Below are 17,417 nucleotides of genomic sequence, written 5' to 3'. Positions count from 1 at the left end.
TGCTCTCATTCATGGACATTAGCAACATGGAAATGTCTGTAGCACGTATACATGGGGCGAGTGAAAGAAACATATCTGCTCTTTCAACAGCGTATGACTTTAAAAATACTGCTGTTGTGAACCACTAATCTAACTTTGGGTTGGGGAAGTCCTGTGGGTGGGGGGTGGGATGGGAACTGTATGTGTTGTTCGGTCGTATCACTTGTTTCTTTGTCCATGTGTTCCTGTTTTAGTGTAACTTACTAAAAACAATCAAAACATTCGATCACAAAAAGAACAGACACATTAGTGGTGTATGCAATGGTAACTGCATAGAAAGCAAAAAACTAGTACATGGACTGAGTAGTACTGTAAGTTATATATTATATATTATGAGATAATGTTTGCTATGTTTTAATGGTGTTGTGCATCACATAATTCAGGATCAAATGTGTTTACACAGCCTAATGGCATGTAAATATAGTTTGCTTCCTATCTCTTGAAGCGAGGATAGCTAAATACATTGTCAGCAGGGTCTCTTGCATGCAATACGGCACACATAGACTTTAATTGCCTACAGCGATTGCAGAAAGGAAAGATTCATTACTTTTATACCCTCCGTTGTTCTTAATCTCTCATCCTGCCGGTATGTACTGTATTCTCCATTTTATCAGCCACCACATACTTAGCACTAACACAAATGTCCTCCTCTTCCAGTGGAATAAAAGCCGGAGATAAGTGTCGAGAGCTGCTGCATTCATCACTAGTCACTACTGATATGTCACGCTTTGGTGGCGTACAATCCATTGGAGAAAAGGAGCGGTACACTAACTGTTTTACAAAGGTATAATTAGTGGTTCATTTTAATGGAAAACCCAAGATCATAATATTTTGCTTCCACTCTACCTTTAGGTGCATATGTATTAGACAATATAGAGGGTGCACAGATGACGATGGATCTGATGAAAACAACTTTATTCATGGTGTTTTCAAATGGTGGTAACGGTCATGATGACTGTGATGATGGTGGTGATTCAGCTGTTGATGGTGACAATCAGAAGCATGAAATAGATGACAGGCTTGAAAGTAATGACTGACGTCAGTGATGACCTTATTGGCTTCTATAATTAGGATGATGGCGATGGCCATGACTATTATAGGAACCTATCCCAAAGTGTTACCAGCCAGCTCTGACTCGCTCTGACTTACTTGGAGTCTGGCAAACCATACTGTGATTCTCCCCTCCGTATCGGTAACCTGTCTGTCCATGGCCGGTGACGCCTCTCCGTCCTCTGCACCATGCTTGGAAGGGGGAGCAGAGTTAACTCTTATCAGCGTGGGCTGAGCCTGCAGGACCACAGCAATTCACATGGAGGGAGGGGAGGAGTGACACTGGCAGATGGGAAGCAACACACATCCAACGACACATCTCACCCAGATCCCCCAATCTTAAGATTGGCACAAGCACCATCCTTGCCTCTGCCAAAGTCTCCTACTGAAACCAATGTACGCTTTTGACTTTCACTTTGTGAATCCAATCAGTGTAGCCCTGTCTCCTGGTCTACTGTACCAGTCTGTTCAATGGCTATGTGTTCCATGTTTTTGTCACTGAGGGGGCTTCTTTAATTCCCTCAAATTGGTTTGGCTGTCCCTGTGAAGATATGAGGCTAGCGCCGCCGAGTTGACGTCACACTGTTTACCTGCAGTTTAAAGGATCTTGCGTCCTCCACAGGGGGTCTTAATATCCCGTCCTCTTCCATAAAGACAAGGAATTAGCCCGTCCCTACACCGGGGTGAGGGAACGTGGCGGTGCGCTGGAAATATAAATAGCTCCTAATGCTGAGCACTGACACGCCATTAAAACTCCATCCATCCTACCTTTGACTCTCACCCCCAAAAAAAGTATTTGATCCCCTGCTGATTTTGTACGTTTGCCCACTGACAAAGAAATGATCAGTCTATAATTTTAATGGTAAGTTTATTTGAACAGTGAGAGACAGAATAACAACAAAAAAATCCAGAAAAACGCATGTCAACATTTTTATAAATTGATTTGCATTTTAATGAGGGAAATAAGTATTTGACCCCCTCTCAATCAGAAAGATTTCTGGCTCCCAGGTGTCTTTTATACAGGTAATGAGCTGAGATTAGGAGCACACTCTTAAAGGGAGAGCTCCTAATCTCAGCTTGTTACCTCTATAAAAGACACCTGTCCACAGAAGCAATCAATCAATCAATCAGATTCCAAAATCTCCACCATGGCCAAGACCAAAGAGCTCTCCAAGGATGTCAGGGACAAGATTGTAGACCTACACAAGGCTGGAATGGGCTACAAGACCATCACCAAGCAGCTTGGTGAGAAGGTGACAACAGTTGGTGCGATTATTCGCAAATGGAAGAAACACAAAATAACTGTAAATCTCCCTCGGCCTGGGGCTCCATGCAAGATCTCACCTCGTGGAGTTGCAATGATCATGAGAACGGTGAGGAATCAGCCCAGAACTACACGAGAGGATCTTGTCAATGATCTCAAGGCAGCTGGGACCATAGTCACCAAGAAAACAATTGGTAACACACTACGCCGTGAAGGACTGAAATCCTGCAGCGCCCGCAAGGAGGTCCCCCTGCTCATGAAAGCACATATACAGGCCCGTCTGAAGTTTGCCAATGAACATCTGAATGATTCAGAGGAGAACTGGGTGAAAGTGTTGTGGTCAGATGAGACCAAAATCGAGCTCTTTGGCATCAACTCAGCTCGCCGTGTTTGGAGGAGGAGGAATGCTGCCTATGACCCCAAGAACACCATCCCCACCGTCAAACATGGAGGTGGAAACATTATGCTTTGGGGGTGTTTTTCTGCTAAGGGGACAGGACAACTTCACTGCATCAAAGGGACGATGGACGGGGCCATGTACTGTCAAATCTTGGGTGAGAACCTCCTTCCCTCAGCCAGGGCATTGAAAATGGGTCGTGGATGGGTATTCCAGCATGACAATGACCCAAAACACACGGCCAAGGCAACAAAGGAGTAGCTCAAGAAGAAGCACATTATGGTCCTGGAGTGGCCTAGCCAGTCTCCAGACATTAATCCCATAGAAAATCTGTGGAGGGAGCTGAAGGTTCGAGTTCTCAAACGTCAGCCTCGAAACCTTAATGACTTGGAGAAGATCTGCAAAGAGGAGTGGGACAGAATCCCTCCTGAGATGTGTGCAAACCTGGTGGCCAACTACAAGAAACATCTGACCTCTGTGATTGCCAACAAGGGTTTTGCCACCAAGTACTATGTCATGTTTTGCAGAGGGGTCAAATACTTATTTCCCTCATTAAAATGCAAATCAATTCATAAAATTTTTTGACATGCGTCTTTTTGGATTATTTTGTTGTTATTCTGTCTGTCACTGTTCAAATAAACCTACCATTAAAATGTTGACTGATCATGTCTTTGTCAGTGGGCAAACGTACAAAATCAGCAAGGGATCAAATACTTTTTTCCCTCACTGTATATACAGTATCTCTGGTGCTTTTGTCTTCTGGTGCACACTAAAGGAATTTATAGTAGATACTTAATCTGCACTGGGAATAGGACACATGACGATTATGAGGGTAGTACCGATGCCACATTAAAATCCAGTAATAACTTGGATAGCTATTTACTGCAGTGTTTGCCGGTTTGAGAGTGTGTGTTTAATACGTGAGCGGTATCTGTGTGTTTTACAGATGAGGTGAATGCTGGAGAGTCATGGATGAGATCGAGGTAGTGTGGAGAAAAATGGCAGCATGCTGAATAGCCTGTAGGGAGAACTACAAAATAGCTGTTTAGGCTCATATACAATAACATAGCATTCGCACACCTACCATCTGCATGGCCAGAGGACTCTGACACACCACTCTGAGGCAGATCGTCAGAACCAGGTTGCAGGGCAAAGGTCATCGTGTAGCCATTTTGTGATGAGGGCTGAGGGAAATTAATTATTCACACGAGTACATTTTCTAACCAGTCATATTTATTCCTATTTACCTAAAGCGCATGTTGTAGAGCTTGAAGAGCCCTGTTGTTGACCCCTATTGAGTATTGCTCATCATATGATGCAGCGCTGAAGCGCTCACTCTGATTAGCATTGTGGGGAAACCTAAAATGGTTTCCAGTGCTTCCTCTCCAGAAGGTAGAGGGCACCGAGGTTAGACCGTGAATAAATTATGAAATAATAGCTGTCTGTTTGAGAGGCTGTTCATGCCTGTCCTGCTTGGATCAGGCACTGGTTCAGACAGGCAGGCCTTAGGCGTGTTCTCTGCTGGCTAATCTCTCGTGGACAGATTCACACGTAAACAGCGAGAATCTGTCAAGACTCATGTAGAATTACAGTATGTGATTACGAGCAGCAAACCAGTTCCTGGTTTGGGGTTTTCGTCATTGATTATTTGGATGAATCAGGATTAGGCGAAGGTGGTGCTTAAACTAGGGTGGTGTTTTCAAGCCCTGTGCACAGTAGTTATTGTACCCCTGGGGAAACACTGAAGACGGACCATTCGTTCTACATTTATATTTTCAGGAATGCCATGTTTCACATTAGCACCCCCCCCAAACAATAATTTGTAGTGCATATTTGTATAAATATGATATGTCACAGTTTTTGTATTCGACATTGGGAAATTTGAGATAAAATCGATGCTGCTGTGCCGGTGAACAGCTCTGGAACACTGAGCCATTGACTGCACTAGGTGGCTGTATAATGAGTGGGTTGCTTTTTGACAATAAGGCACCAGACTGTCTACATCCATAAAGTTTTGAACCTAGAAGAAGCCTGAGAGACAGGAGTAGACATGAAGTAGTCGAAAGGGATTGGCAAGAAGAATATCGAGTTGTCCTGAAAAGCACGGTAAGCTAATATTAAGGAGTGAGTGTCAAGCCAGCTACAGTAGCTAGCTAGCTTGTTGCGTTTTACAGCCAGACTCTGTCAGTTTTACACATAGCTAGCTACAAGTAGATAATGAACTAAACTGCAATTATCGTAAACCATTATTATCTAGCTACCTACAGTAGCTATATCTGTAAGATGTAAAGAAAGAATCGTGGCATGTGTCAGAAGCAATGCATGTTGAATAGCAAATTTTTCCAACATCACCATCTTTGAGGCAGTTTGGCTGCTAAATTGGGTCTCAACAATCACAGGCATCTAAGTTATCAACTAGCTAGCTAGCTAACTACAGTACAATAAGGAGGAGCATGATGCTATGATGGAATAAGTCGAGGTAGCAATTGTTAGTGAGATGGACCTTGTGCCATAATATAATTCAATTGGATGACATGTCATATTTTTTTATCAGCTCTATTGTTGTCATTTACAGACATGAATCATGAAATAGGCAAACTAATACATGAATCCTAAATGCAGGTACCGTTTTATTTTGTTATTCTCTGCAGGTTTGTCATCTGATTTTTTGGAGCCTGGTGGAGATAGATGCCACCATTCTACAAGGCATGACATTTATCTGCACCCAGGTTGAGGCTTGATACCAGCAGGTACATGGAACACTCTGTGTCAGTAAGTCATAATATTGTTTTCCTTTACATTGCATGATACTATTACGAGTATCAAGAGTACTAATACTCCACCCATATGAGTGGAGAAGCCCTATACACCATACACCACATCGTGGTCCTCTGTAGCTCAATTGGTAGAGCATGGTACTTGTAACGCCAGGGTAGTGGGTTTGATCCCCGGGACCACCCATACGTAAAAATGTATGCACACATGACTGTAAGTCGCTTTGGATAAAAGAGTCTGCTAAATGGCATATTATATTATATTATTATAATCCTGGAGTAACTCCCTCTCAGAGAGACTGTGATTAGAGGGTTAGGCAGGAGGCCTCGGGCCAGTGGGAGGTCAGGGGGTGAGGACTGTATTTCAAGCACACTCACTACCTCTATCTGTCTCTCTCCAGGTGCTATAGAGACATAATGGTCCAAGGACCTCAAGAGCCTTCTGACCAACTACCTGCGATCTCTCCAGAGCACAGAGAAGTAAACTCCACTCATAATAGTATACTTGATGCACTCTGTAATCTCCTTTACTGTGGCAGTCTGCCTGTGTGATCGCCTAGCATATTGTCCAGGGCCACTGGTTGGATTGGATTTAATGTACTCACTCAAACTCATGCTCTCTCCTCTCTGTAAAAGTCTCCCAGACTTTTATAAAAACTAACATGTGTCCATCCCCCTATCCCCAGGTGAGTCTTCTGGGCTATGGAACTCTATAGCAGCGCATCAAAAAACCTGCCACCCTGTTATCAGCTATCCACAGACAGTTCCCTGTGGAAGGATGCAACTAAGTAACTAACCATTTTAATGGCTTAATTTTGAGGATGACCAAATGCAATAAAGTTTTGTATTAACAACTAATTTTCATTTTTCAATTGTTAGATTACAAACAATAACTTTTTCATAGCATGTTTGGCACATATGGTCTTTATTAAATTGTTTTACTTCTGTGGTAACTTCAACATCAAGACAGCACAGAGCTTATGATTCATTATATCAAATACATTTTTATTAATGTACTGTATATCAGACACATTACACAGGCGTGTCAACTAAAATATACTGTATATCCCAGTCAAGATTGAAGAATGGGTCAAATAGACAAAGTGAATATAAGTCAGTGCTTTTGCCCATAGTACTTCGTATGGATTTGAGTGGTTACATACAATATGTGGTGACATGATGTCTGTGAGAGAGAGACTGTTGCTGTGCTCCGATCTTATTTTCTAGAAGTCTAGCTACAGTTCACGTATCTAGGCTAAGGTTAACTCAACTCAGACTGATGGAGGGAATTAACATACCGTTTTTTAATAAATATAACAACAAATATTATGGTTAAACTCAAATATAAGACTTGATAAAAAATAATCAATTATCTTTGTCAATTATATCATAATTAGGACTGGTGGAGTTATGTCACACATGCAGCTAACAAAAATATATGGAAATGTCTACTCTACTCAAAATTACAACCAATTGCAGCATTACCGCAAAAATAGAAGAGGCAAGTGGAAGGGGGAGAAAGTAAGGAACTTGGCTAAAGAAAATTGTGATGATTAAAAAAGTATACCCGTTTCATGTCAGGACAAAACAATTGACAGCTGTGCCATATAGATTGCAAAATAGTTTGGAAGAGATTTTCAATGAGGGATCAGCCCATAACTACACGGCAGGACCTGGTCAATGACCTGAAGAGAGCTGGGACCACAGTCTCAAAGAAAACCATTAGTAACACACTACGCCGTCATGGATTAAAATCCTGCAGCGCACGCAAGGTCCCCCTGCTCAAGCCAGCGCATGTCCAGGCCCGTCTGAAGTTTGCCAATGACCATCTGGATTATCCAGAGGAGGAATGAGAGAAGGGCATGTGGTCTGATGAGACAAAAATATAGCTTTTTGGTCTAAACTCCACTCGCCGTGTTTGGAGGAAGAAGAAGGATGAGTACAACCCCAAGAACACCATCCCAACCGTGAAGCATGGAGGTGGAAACATCATTCTTTGGGGATGCTTTTCTGCAAAGGGGACAGGACGACTGCACCGTATTGAGGGGAGGATGGATGGGGCCATGTATTGCGAGATCTTGGCCAACAACCTCCTAAGAGCATTGAAGATGGGTCATGGCTGGGTCTTCCAGCATGAAAACGACCCGAAATACACAGCCAGGGCAACTAAGGAGTGGCTCCGTAAGAAGCATCTCAAGGTCCTGGAGTGGCCTAGCCAGTCTCCAGACCTGAACCCAATAGAAAATATTTGGAGGGAGCTGAAAGTCCGTATTGTCCAGTGACAGCCCAGAAACCTGAAGGATCTGGAGAAGGTCTGTATGGAGGAGTGCGCCAAAAGTGTGTGCAAACCTGGTCAAGACCTACAGGAAACGTATGATCTCTGTAATTGCAAACAAAGGTTTCTGTACCAAATATTAAGTTCTGCTTTTCTGATGTATCAAATACTTATGTCATGCAATAAAATGCAAATTAATGAATTAAAAATCATACAATGTGATTTTCTGGATTTTTGTTTTAGATTCCGTCTCTCACAATTGAAGTGTACCTATGATAAAAATTACAGACCTCTACATGCTTTGTAAGTAGGAAAACCTGCAAAATCGGCAGTGTATCAAATACTTGTTCTCCCCACTGTATATATATATATATATATATATATATATATATATATATATATATATATACAGTGAGGGAAAAAAGTATTTGATCCCCTGCTGATTTTGTACGTTTGCCTACTGACAAAGAAATGATCAGTCTATAATTTTAATGGTAGGTTTATTTGAACAGTGAGAGACAGAATAACAACAACAGAAATCCAGAAAAACGCATGTCAAAAATGTTAAAAATTGATTTGCATTTTAATGAGGGAAATAAGTATTTGACCCCCTCTCAATCAGAAAGATTTCTGGCTCCAAGGTGTCTTTTATACAGGTAACGAGCTGAGATTAGGAGCACACTCTTAAAGGGAGTGCTTCTAATATCAGCTTGTTACCTGTATAAAAGACACCTGTCCACAGATGCAATCAATCAATCAGATTCCAAACTCTCCACCATGGCCAAGACCAAAGAGCTCTCCAAGGATGTCAGAGACAAGATTGTAGACCTACACGAGGCTGGAATGGGCTACAAGACCATCGCCAAGCAGCTTGGTGAGAAGGTGACAACAGTGGGTGCGATTATTTGCAAATGGAAGAAACACAAAATAACTGTCAATCTCCCTCGGCCTGGGGCTCCATGCAAGATCTCACCTCGTGGAGTTGCAATGATCATGAGAACGGTGAGGAATCAGCCCAGAACTACACGGGGGGATCTTGTTAATGATCTCAAGTTAGCTGGGACCATAGTCACCAAGAAAACAATCGGCAACACACTATGCCGTGAAGGACTGAAATCCTGCAGCACCCGCAAAGTCCCCCTGCTCAAGAAAGCACATATACAGGCCAGTCCGAAGTTTGCCAATGAACATCTGAATGATTCAGAGGAGAACTGGGTGAAAGTGTTGTGGTCAGATGAGATCAAAATTGAGCTCTTTGGCATCAACTCAACTCACCGTGTTTGGAGGAGGAGGAATGCTGCCTATGACCCCAAGAACACCATCCCCACCGTCAAACATGGAGGTGGAAACATTATGCTTTGGGGGTGTTTTTCTGCTAAGGGGACAGGACAACTTCACTGCATCAAAGGGACGATGGACGGGGCCATGTACTGTCAAATCTTGGGTGAGAACTCCTTCCCTCAGCCAGGGCATTGAAAATGGGTCGTGGATGGGTATTCCAGCATGACAATGACCCAAAACACACGGCCAAGGCAACAAAGGAGTGGCTCAAGAAGAAGCATATTAAGGTCCTGGAGTGGCCTAGCCAGTCTCCAGACCTCAATCCCATAGAACATATGTGGAGGGAGCTGAAGGTTTGAGTTCCCAAACGACAGCCTCGAAACCTTAATTAATTGGAGAAGATCTGCAAAGAGGAGTGGAACAAAATCCCTCCTGAGATGTGTGCAAACCTGGTGGCCAACTACAAGAAACGTCTGACCTCTGTGATTGCCAACAAGGGTTTTGCCACCAAGTACTAAGTCATGTTTTGCAGAGGGGTCAAATACTTATTTTCCTCATTAAAAAAGCAAATCAATTCATAACATTTCTGACATGCGTTTTTCTGGATTTCTTTGTTGTTATTCTGTCTTTCACTGTTCAAATAAACCTACCATTAAAATTATAGACTGATCATGTCTTTGTCAGTGGGCAAACGTACAAAATCAGCAGGGGATCAAATACTTTTTTCCCTCACTGTATATATATATATATATATATATACAACCATCCCAGCCCTGCAGATTTTGCTGCGAAGAGACAGAATAATTTAGATAATTTGTTTTGGTACTGTCCATATGTAACTTGATTTTGGTCGCAGGTTCACTAATGCTAACTCTGCAAATAGCACTGCTGGGTGATTTACAATGTCATGGTCAATCAATTCATAATAAAATAGTACTCTTAGCAAAAAATGTTTATCTTTAATTTACAATATGTAGAATCTTTGAGAATAGGAAGGTTCAGAATTTTTGTGAAAAATATATGCAAAATAGAAATCAAAACTACTCATTCAAGGATTTTTCTTTATTTTTACTATTTTCTACATTGTAGAATACTAGTGAAGACATCGAAACAAGGAAACAACACATATGGAATCATGTAGTAACCAAAAAAGTGTTAAACAAATCAAAGTATATTTTATTTTTGAGATTCATCAACTAACCATCCTTTGCCTTGATGACAGCTTTGCACACTTTTGGCATTCTCTCAACCAGATTCATGAGGTATTCACCTGGAATGCATTTCAATTAACAGGTGTGCCTTGTTAAAAGTGCATTTGTGGAATTTCTTTCCTTCTTAATGTGTTTGAGCCAATCAGTTGTGTTGTGACAAGGTAGGGTTGGTATACAAAAGATAGGTCTATTTGGTAAAAGACCAAGTCCATATTATGGCAAGAACAGCTCAAATAAGCAAAGAGAAATGACAGTTCATCATTACTTTAAGACATGAAGGTCAGTCAATACAGAACATTTGAAGAACTTTGAAAGTTTCTTCAAGTGCAGTCGCAAAAACCATCAAGCGCTATGATGAAACTGGCTCTCGTGGACCGCCACAGGAAAGGAAGACCCAGAGTTACCTCTTCTGCAGAGGATAAGTTAATTAGAGTTTACAGCCTCAGAAATTGCAGCCCAAATAAATGCTTCACAGAGTTCAAGTAACAGACACATCTCAACATCAACTGTTCAGAGGAGACTGCGTGAATCAGGCCTTCATGGTCGAATTGCTGCAAAAAAAAACTGCTACTAAAGGATACCAATAAGAAGAAGAGCAATGGACATTAGACTGGTGGAAATCTGTCCTTTGGTCTGGAGTCGAAATATGAGATTTTTGTTTCCACCCGCCGTGTCTTTGTGAGACGCAGAGTAGGTGAACGGATGATCTCCGCCTGTGTAGTTCCCACTGTGAAGCATGGAGGAGGAGGTGAGGGGGTACTTTGCTGGTGACACGGTCTGTGATTTGTTTAGAATTCAAGGCACACTTAACCATAATGGCTACCACAGCATTCTGCAGTGATACGCCATCCCATTTGGTTTGGGCTTAGTGGGACTATCATTTGTTTTTCAACAAGACAATGACCCAACACACCTCCAGGCTGTGTAAGGGCTATTTAACCAATGACGGCCTGCACCGGCCAAACCCAGACAACGCTGTGCCAATTGTGCGCCGCCCTATGGGACTCCCAATCACAGCCGGTTGTGATACAGCCTGGCATCGAACCAGGGGGTTTGTAGTGCCACTTCGAGCACTGAGATGCAGTGCCTTAGACCGCTGCGCCACTCGGGAGCCCCAAACATTGATGGAAGCCACAATCTATCTGCAATTTTAAAGCTGATCTACCCCCTAAAAATAATACATTTACGTTAGCTAGCTTTCCACCCAGCAGTTTAAATCTAGCAAACTAGTCAATGGCATTTTCTCAACTTCATCAATCAGATGGATAGCTAGCAAATATATTAGTTTTTCCTCGCATTTACAGCTGCCTGATACAGTTGGCAAGTTGATAGTGATGTAGGTTGAATGATACAGCTAGCTAGCTGCAATGGCTATCCAGGAATTCATCGGAAATGTATACTTACCGGTGCGCACCTTGTCCACTGGCAGTCCTATCAACCGCTTACTGAACATGGTTGTTTGTAGAAATTGTCTCCATACATCACTTGGTGTATGTTGCCAGTTGGCAAGCATGCAAAATCATCCCCTTTGCCAGTCAAACATTTTAAGCATAAATGTTTCAGTGGCTTAAACAACGGGATGGAATGGACACTGCTAAATTCTAAATAGCTCACTCACATCTTCCATGTTTACTGCTTCACACGTGTCCACCCGGATCATAAACAAGGGTGAAATTAGCGTAAGGGAGGGACTTGGCCGAGAGTTTCCTTTTACGAGGAAGGAGACTTTGCTTCCTTCCTTCACACAACAGAAATCAATAAAGTGGACAACGATGATCAAGATCTTGACTCCTGTATGATCATAAGGCATTTAGCTGTCATATCATACTGTAATGTGAAGAGGACAGAACAGACATACATTCTGCCCATAGAACTGAAGAAGCTAACTGTCTCCCCTGCCTGCTCCTTATCGCAGTGGAGGCCATCCAACATCAATAATGTATCAGACCCCTTCTTACAGGTGAATGAAGAGCTTGGCAGGCAGGAGTGGGCACTGCCCTCTCTGCAGATGTTTTATCCATGACCTGCTTCCTCACCACACACAGGCCCTTTTAGTCCAACACATGACGTTGTCGGCAGGATTCGGTCTGTGCTAAGGATCAGGAGGGGAGAGGCCTAGTTCAGAAGTGAAATGGGTAGAGGCTCTGCCACCCACAGACGGATTGTCCCTGGCTGTGCTCTTCGTCCTGGGGCCCGGGGGCAGCGTTTCGCTGATGCTGTGAGTTGAATGAATAATGGGGCGTGGCACAGAGTCTCTGTGACAATTAGGCCTGTCGGCACAATACAGCCACTGTCATGCACTTGGAGAAGCTGGCAGGCAGCTGTGTCTAACTGTGTGTGTGTGTTCGTGGATGCGTTATTACACCTGTGCGTTTATATGTGTGTGCAGGGGTATGTGCGTACCCTTGAGAGCAGCGGCACCAACAGTATTTCATGCTTCCCTCTTTTATCAATCAAATTCTATTTGGAATCGTTGACTCAACTGTAGCAAATGGATGTTTGTAACTGAGTTAAAATGCAGTCGAAATGCAGCTTGATGCGTGGAGATTGAAGAAGCAATTAGTGTTTGTGTGGTGGTCCTAATCTGTCCCCCAGCAGCACTTCTCAGGGACCCCAGGCTGGCTAAATAACTTCAGCCCCATGAATCCAAATGTAAATCCTCAAACTGAAACTTTGCTTAACTTGAGAAGTGTATTTTTTATTGTCACTTTTTTATTGAATTCACCTCTAGCTTGTCTATTCTCCCAACCTGGTATAAGTAATCCTGTCAAGCACATTTGCTTAACAAAAAGCATAAAATATTTCCCATCTGAATTTCATTCTGGGGCCGCCTGACACATACCTGATATGAATGGGACAACACAAGAGAGTCAGAGAAATGAAATTGACTGTCACTTATCCTCAACCTTGCCTTTGGAAAAGCCCATTTGGGGAAATATTTTTAAAAAAATGGTTGCACAGCTTCGGGATAGAGAGTGTGTGCACACGCGCAAGCGCAGCGATCTGTGTGTGCGCAATGATTCAAAGTTGCATTCACTACCCCCCATTTCCCCCTCAGTCAATGGGGGCTCGTTAGTAACCTAGTCAGATGCGCCTGAGACTACAGCTAGCTCTGATAATTGTATAAGTAAGTGAGGCATACACACCTCACTAGTGATACGCCTTAAATTCCCGCTGCTTCCCTTATACACCATCATCTACAATGCAAATGCCCCACGCATCAAACATTGTTCGGTCAGTATTTCTCCGCCAGACTGCACGCCAATCATTCAGGAAATTATACAGTGCATCCGTACAGATGGGATTATGTGGGAAGGAAATTATGAGTTTTTTGCCATATCTTTGTGTTCCTACTTATTCCTCTTGAGAAAACATAGAGGCTGATTTTAGTAAGAGCTACTACCAATATTATGACATTGTAAATAACAGTGTATGTTACATATATAAATACTGCACCTGTAGCACAAATTAATTATCACCCCTCTAAAGAGCCCAGACAAAGTACAATATATAGATATAATTTCAAACATGCTCTTTCATACCTCCCATCTATGGGATCAAGACTTGTCTTAATATATGCTGATGTTTGATACTATATGTTGTTGAGAGGATACATGTGTGGTGCATTGAAATCAGTGTATTAGGAAATTGTTTTTTAACACCTACTAAATAAACAGATTTATCAATATTAGTGATCCAAGGATGCATTTTGAGATCAAGAAGCTGATTGTTGTAGTTATTTACCAAGAAGCAGCATTTCATTTGCATTCCATTTCAAGCTCCACTCATCTCATCAGGCTCTTCACTTAGAGGTCTCAATCAGTCTTGTGAAAAAATAAAAATAATAATAACCTAGCAGTTTAATTTCTCTGCCCTAAATTACCCACAAAGAGAATAATTTCCTTCCCATTCACAATTGTCACCCGACTTCATTGTGGAGTAATTTAATTTGGGGTATCTGCCAGAAGTTGTTTCAGGAATCGGTCTCCCTGCATCGCTCCAATACCCCCTTTCTATTCCTTTTTGTTACTATTTTCATGTGTTTACCTCGCCCCCAACACCTAAATTGTCTCATGTCTGATAGCCTTTTCCAGAGCCGCCACGTCCATGATAAGTCCTGTAATAAACCAAAGCACAGAAACACCAGATAAAGGTCCTCTGCACAACCCAGATCAAGGCGACTTTGTTCAGCATTGTGCTATAATGAATCTCCGTAAAGGCAGTCTGGATGTCATCCCTATAAAGAGAGAGAGAGACAGACTCTGGGCTTCCAGTCAAATTAACAGGCAAAGGTGAGGCAAATGAGAGGACTTCAAAGCACCTCCATCTCCCCTGCCACGCTTTAATAGGATCCAGGATTGAAATCCGCCAGCTACTCTCTTCTGCACAGGCATCTTATTTTTCCCTACAGACCATAACATGAACTATTAAAGGAGAGGGAGGAAGAGAAAGCGAGACAGACAGACAGACAGACAGACAGAGAGAGAGAGAGAGAGAGAGAGAGAGAGAGAGAGAGAGAGAGAGAGAGAGAGAGAGAGAGAGAGAGAGAGAGAGAGAGAGAGAGAGAGAGAGAGAGAGAGAGAGAGAGAGAGAGAGAGAGAGAGAGAGAGAGAGAGAGAGAGAGAGAGAGAGAGAGAGAGAGAGAGAGAGAGAGAGAGAGAGAGAGAGAGAGAGAGACACAGAGACAGATGGAAAGAGACAGAGAAAGAGAGAAAAAGAGTCGTGGACCAATTTGAAGACTTTTCCATTATCCTAGTTGGTTTAGGATAATGCTTGCTTTTTAGTAGTCAATAGGTTGGAGGAGTTACCCAAGCAAAACGGCCACCTCAGGGGATCTTCTAGCACTGTCTTTCACCTTTTAATAGGAATACACTCAACCAATTCCCTGTCAACGTAAGTGTGATATTGAGAACATTGACCAAGATAAATGGAAGAACGCTAAGTGAACCCTATTTATATTCTTACATTGTTAAATCCCCATTGAGATTGTGATGTATTGTCATGGCAACCCATGAGGCCTTTGTATTACATGTGAAAGTGGACTCAGACGTCTGATATCATTATAGCAAAGATTGTCTGTAAGATCATTAGCTACAATGACTCTTAGAAATGGGGTTAAGACCAAGGCTAAGGTTGCGGTTGGTTGATTGTCTGAATGGAGAATGTGGATTTGAAACTTTCATAACCTTGTATTGACATGTCACTTCTCTAGCTGGTACTGGATTGGAAAAGACTAGAGAAAGATGCAAAGATAATCTGGGTGAACAAAGATTAGGAAAGGGTTGCAGTGGCAGTAATAACATTTCTGGCTGGATGTCGGGGTTACGATTATTGTTATTTTTCCCATCTAATTCATTTTGTCTATTCACATCAATTCATTAATGTTCTGGTATGCACTAGATGTTTCGGAAGTTGGTGCAAACAACTCAGAGAAATTTTCCTATTTAATTACGGTGTCAATGTGTCTGGTTTGCATAACAGCTTTCTCTGCTAATAGAAAATGTATTTGACAAATGAAAATGACATTTCCATTATTATGTTTACAATTTATTCTGTCCTTAGCGTAAATGTTAAACTTTCCGCCAGAAAAGTTTGAATATTTCTTGGTTTATAATGAATATGGTTGCTGATGATCCCAAGCACCTTGTGATTTAACACTATACTGAGCGATGCACATTCTCAGTCACTGTGTCCCGGGGTAGGACATTCCGGGACGTACAGCTCAGTACTTCAGTCACAGGTCCTAGCCTAAGTCATCCATTCTCTCAACACAATCAACAATGTATTCTCTATGTCTTCAAAATAATGGTTTTCTTAGATTATATTAAGTGTTCTACTCGTATACTCAGACTGAAGCAAGCCGGCTTAATGAGATGACACTGGGCAATGTTTACAAACTCAGCTTTTTGAACTGTTGATGTGAATTTAAATGTCAAGACTTGTTAGCCAGATAATGATACACACATAATGAAAATGGGAGATTTGTAAGCTTTTGGGAGTTATGCGAATGGAGACTGACATTTAATCACGGCTCAAGATGTCACTGGCATCACTTTTAATGACTGTCATACTCTCCTTTGTCCCTAGTTAAAGAGTTCCGGATGTATACAGATAATCCACTGCTCACGTTTACTGTCAGAAATCACACACATGACCACACACTGTCACAGTGCCTTTCAAGGGTCCACACTACAGTGTTGCCAACTTTGTAGTTTCTGTCACAACAGTCTTCATATTGTTGTCATTGCAAAGGTCTGATTCACCAGACTATTATAATAATAATAATAATAATAATATGCCATTTAGCAGACGCTTTCATCCAAAGCGACTTACAGTCATTTGCGCAAACATTTTTACGTATGGGAGGTCCCGGGGATCGAACCCACTACCCTGGCGTTACAAGCGCCATGCTCTACCAATTGAGCTACAGAGGACCACAATGACAGGGAACGGTGTCTGCCAATGACTGCATAGTTGTATTTTCTCTTTGTTCATATTTTTTCTGACCCTGCTGTACAGCTGCAGGAATGGGACACAAAAATTGACATAATCTAGAGAAGTGGAGCGTTCCTGAAAAATTATCTGACCAATTGAGTCCAATCAAATCAAATCATGTCAGTTTAGTGCTGAAAGGGGCGATTTTAGAATGAAAAGGTATGGTACCAAAAGGAAAATGAAATTGCTTGTGTTAGAGGAACATACAGTATCTCCTGATGTTTATATGTTATACTGTGCTTCTGAAGCATACATGCACCATATTACCTGGTAGTGTTGACACCTAATTGGGCACATGCTTTACTCCTTGGATGGACATTGATCTCAATATGGTATTTCTCTACAAACCCATTGGAACGGGGTTAGGTGATTGACTGTGGATGTAACTCACGAGCTCTCTGCAGAGTCAAACCTTAAGAGAATCCACAAGAGACCCTTACACGGATTACTTTCATCCACAATATATTCCATGTTATACATTTCTCGTTAATCCATTGTTATGGCCCTTTAATATTGATTTTGAGGTTTGGCATTATGACGGTCCCACTAGTAAGCCCAATGGGCTGTAAAAGTTAGATTGCACCACTCACCTCAAACCAAGGGGTGTACCATAATGCTATTATAATACTGT

The 17,417-nt window shown here is 42.0% G+C and overlaps 1 protein-coding gene across 2 annotated transcripts in view; it reads left to right on the top strand.

Annotated features, from left to right (window-relative positions):
- The window catches only part of LOC121567401 (leucine-rich repeat and fibronectin type III domain-containing protein 1-like protein), a 128,633-nt gene that overhangs the window by 98,589 nt on the left and 12,627 nt on the right, over positions 1-17,417 (top strand). The window lies entirely within an intron of this gene.

Source organism: Coregonus clupeaformis, chromosome 6, assembly GCF_020615455.1.
Source record: "Coregonus clupeaformis isolate EN_2021a chromosome 6, ASM2061545v1, whole genome shotgun sequence".
Lineage (NCBI taxonomy): Eukaryota > Metazoa > Chordata > Actinopteri > Salmoniformes > Salmonidae > Coregonus > Coregonus clupeaformis.
The sequence above is the reverse complement of the archived record's forward strand: the minus strand, read 5'-3'. Positions and strand labels throughout refer to the sequence as shown.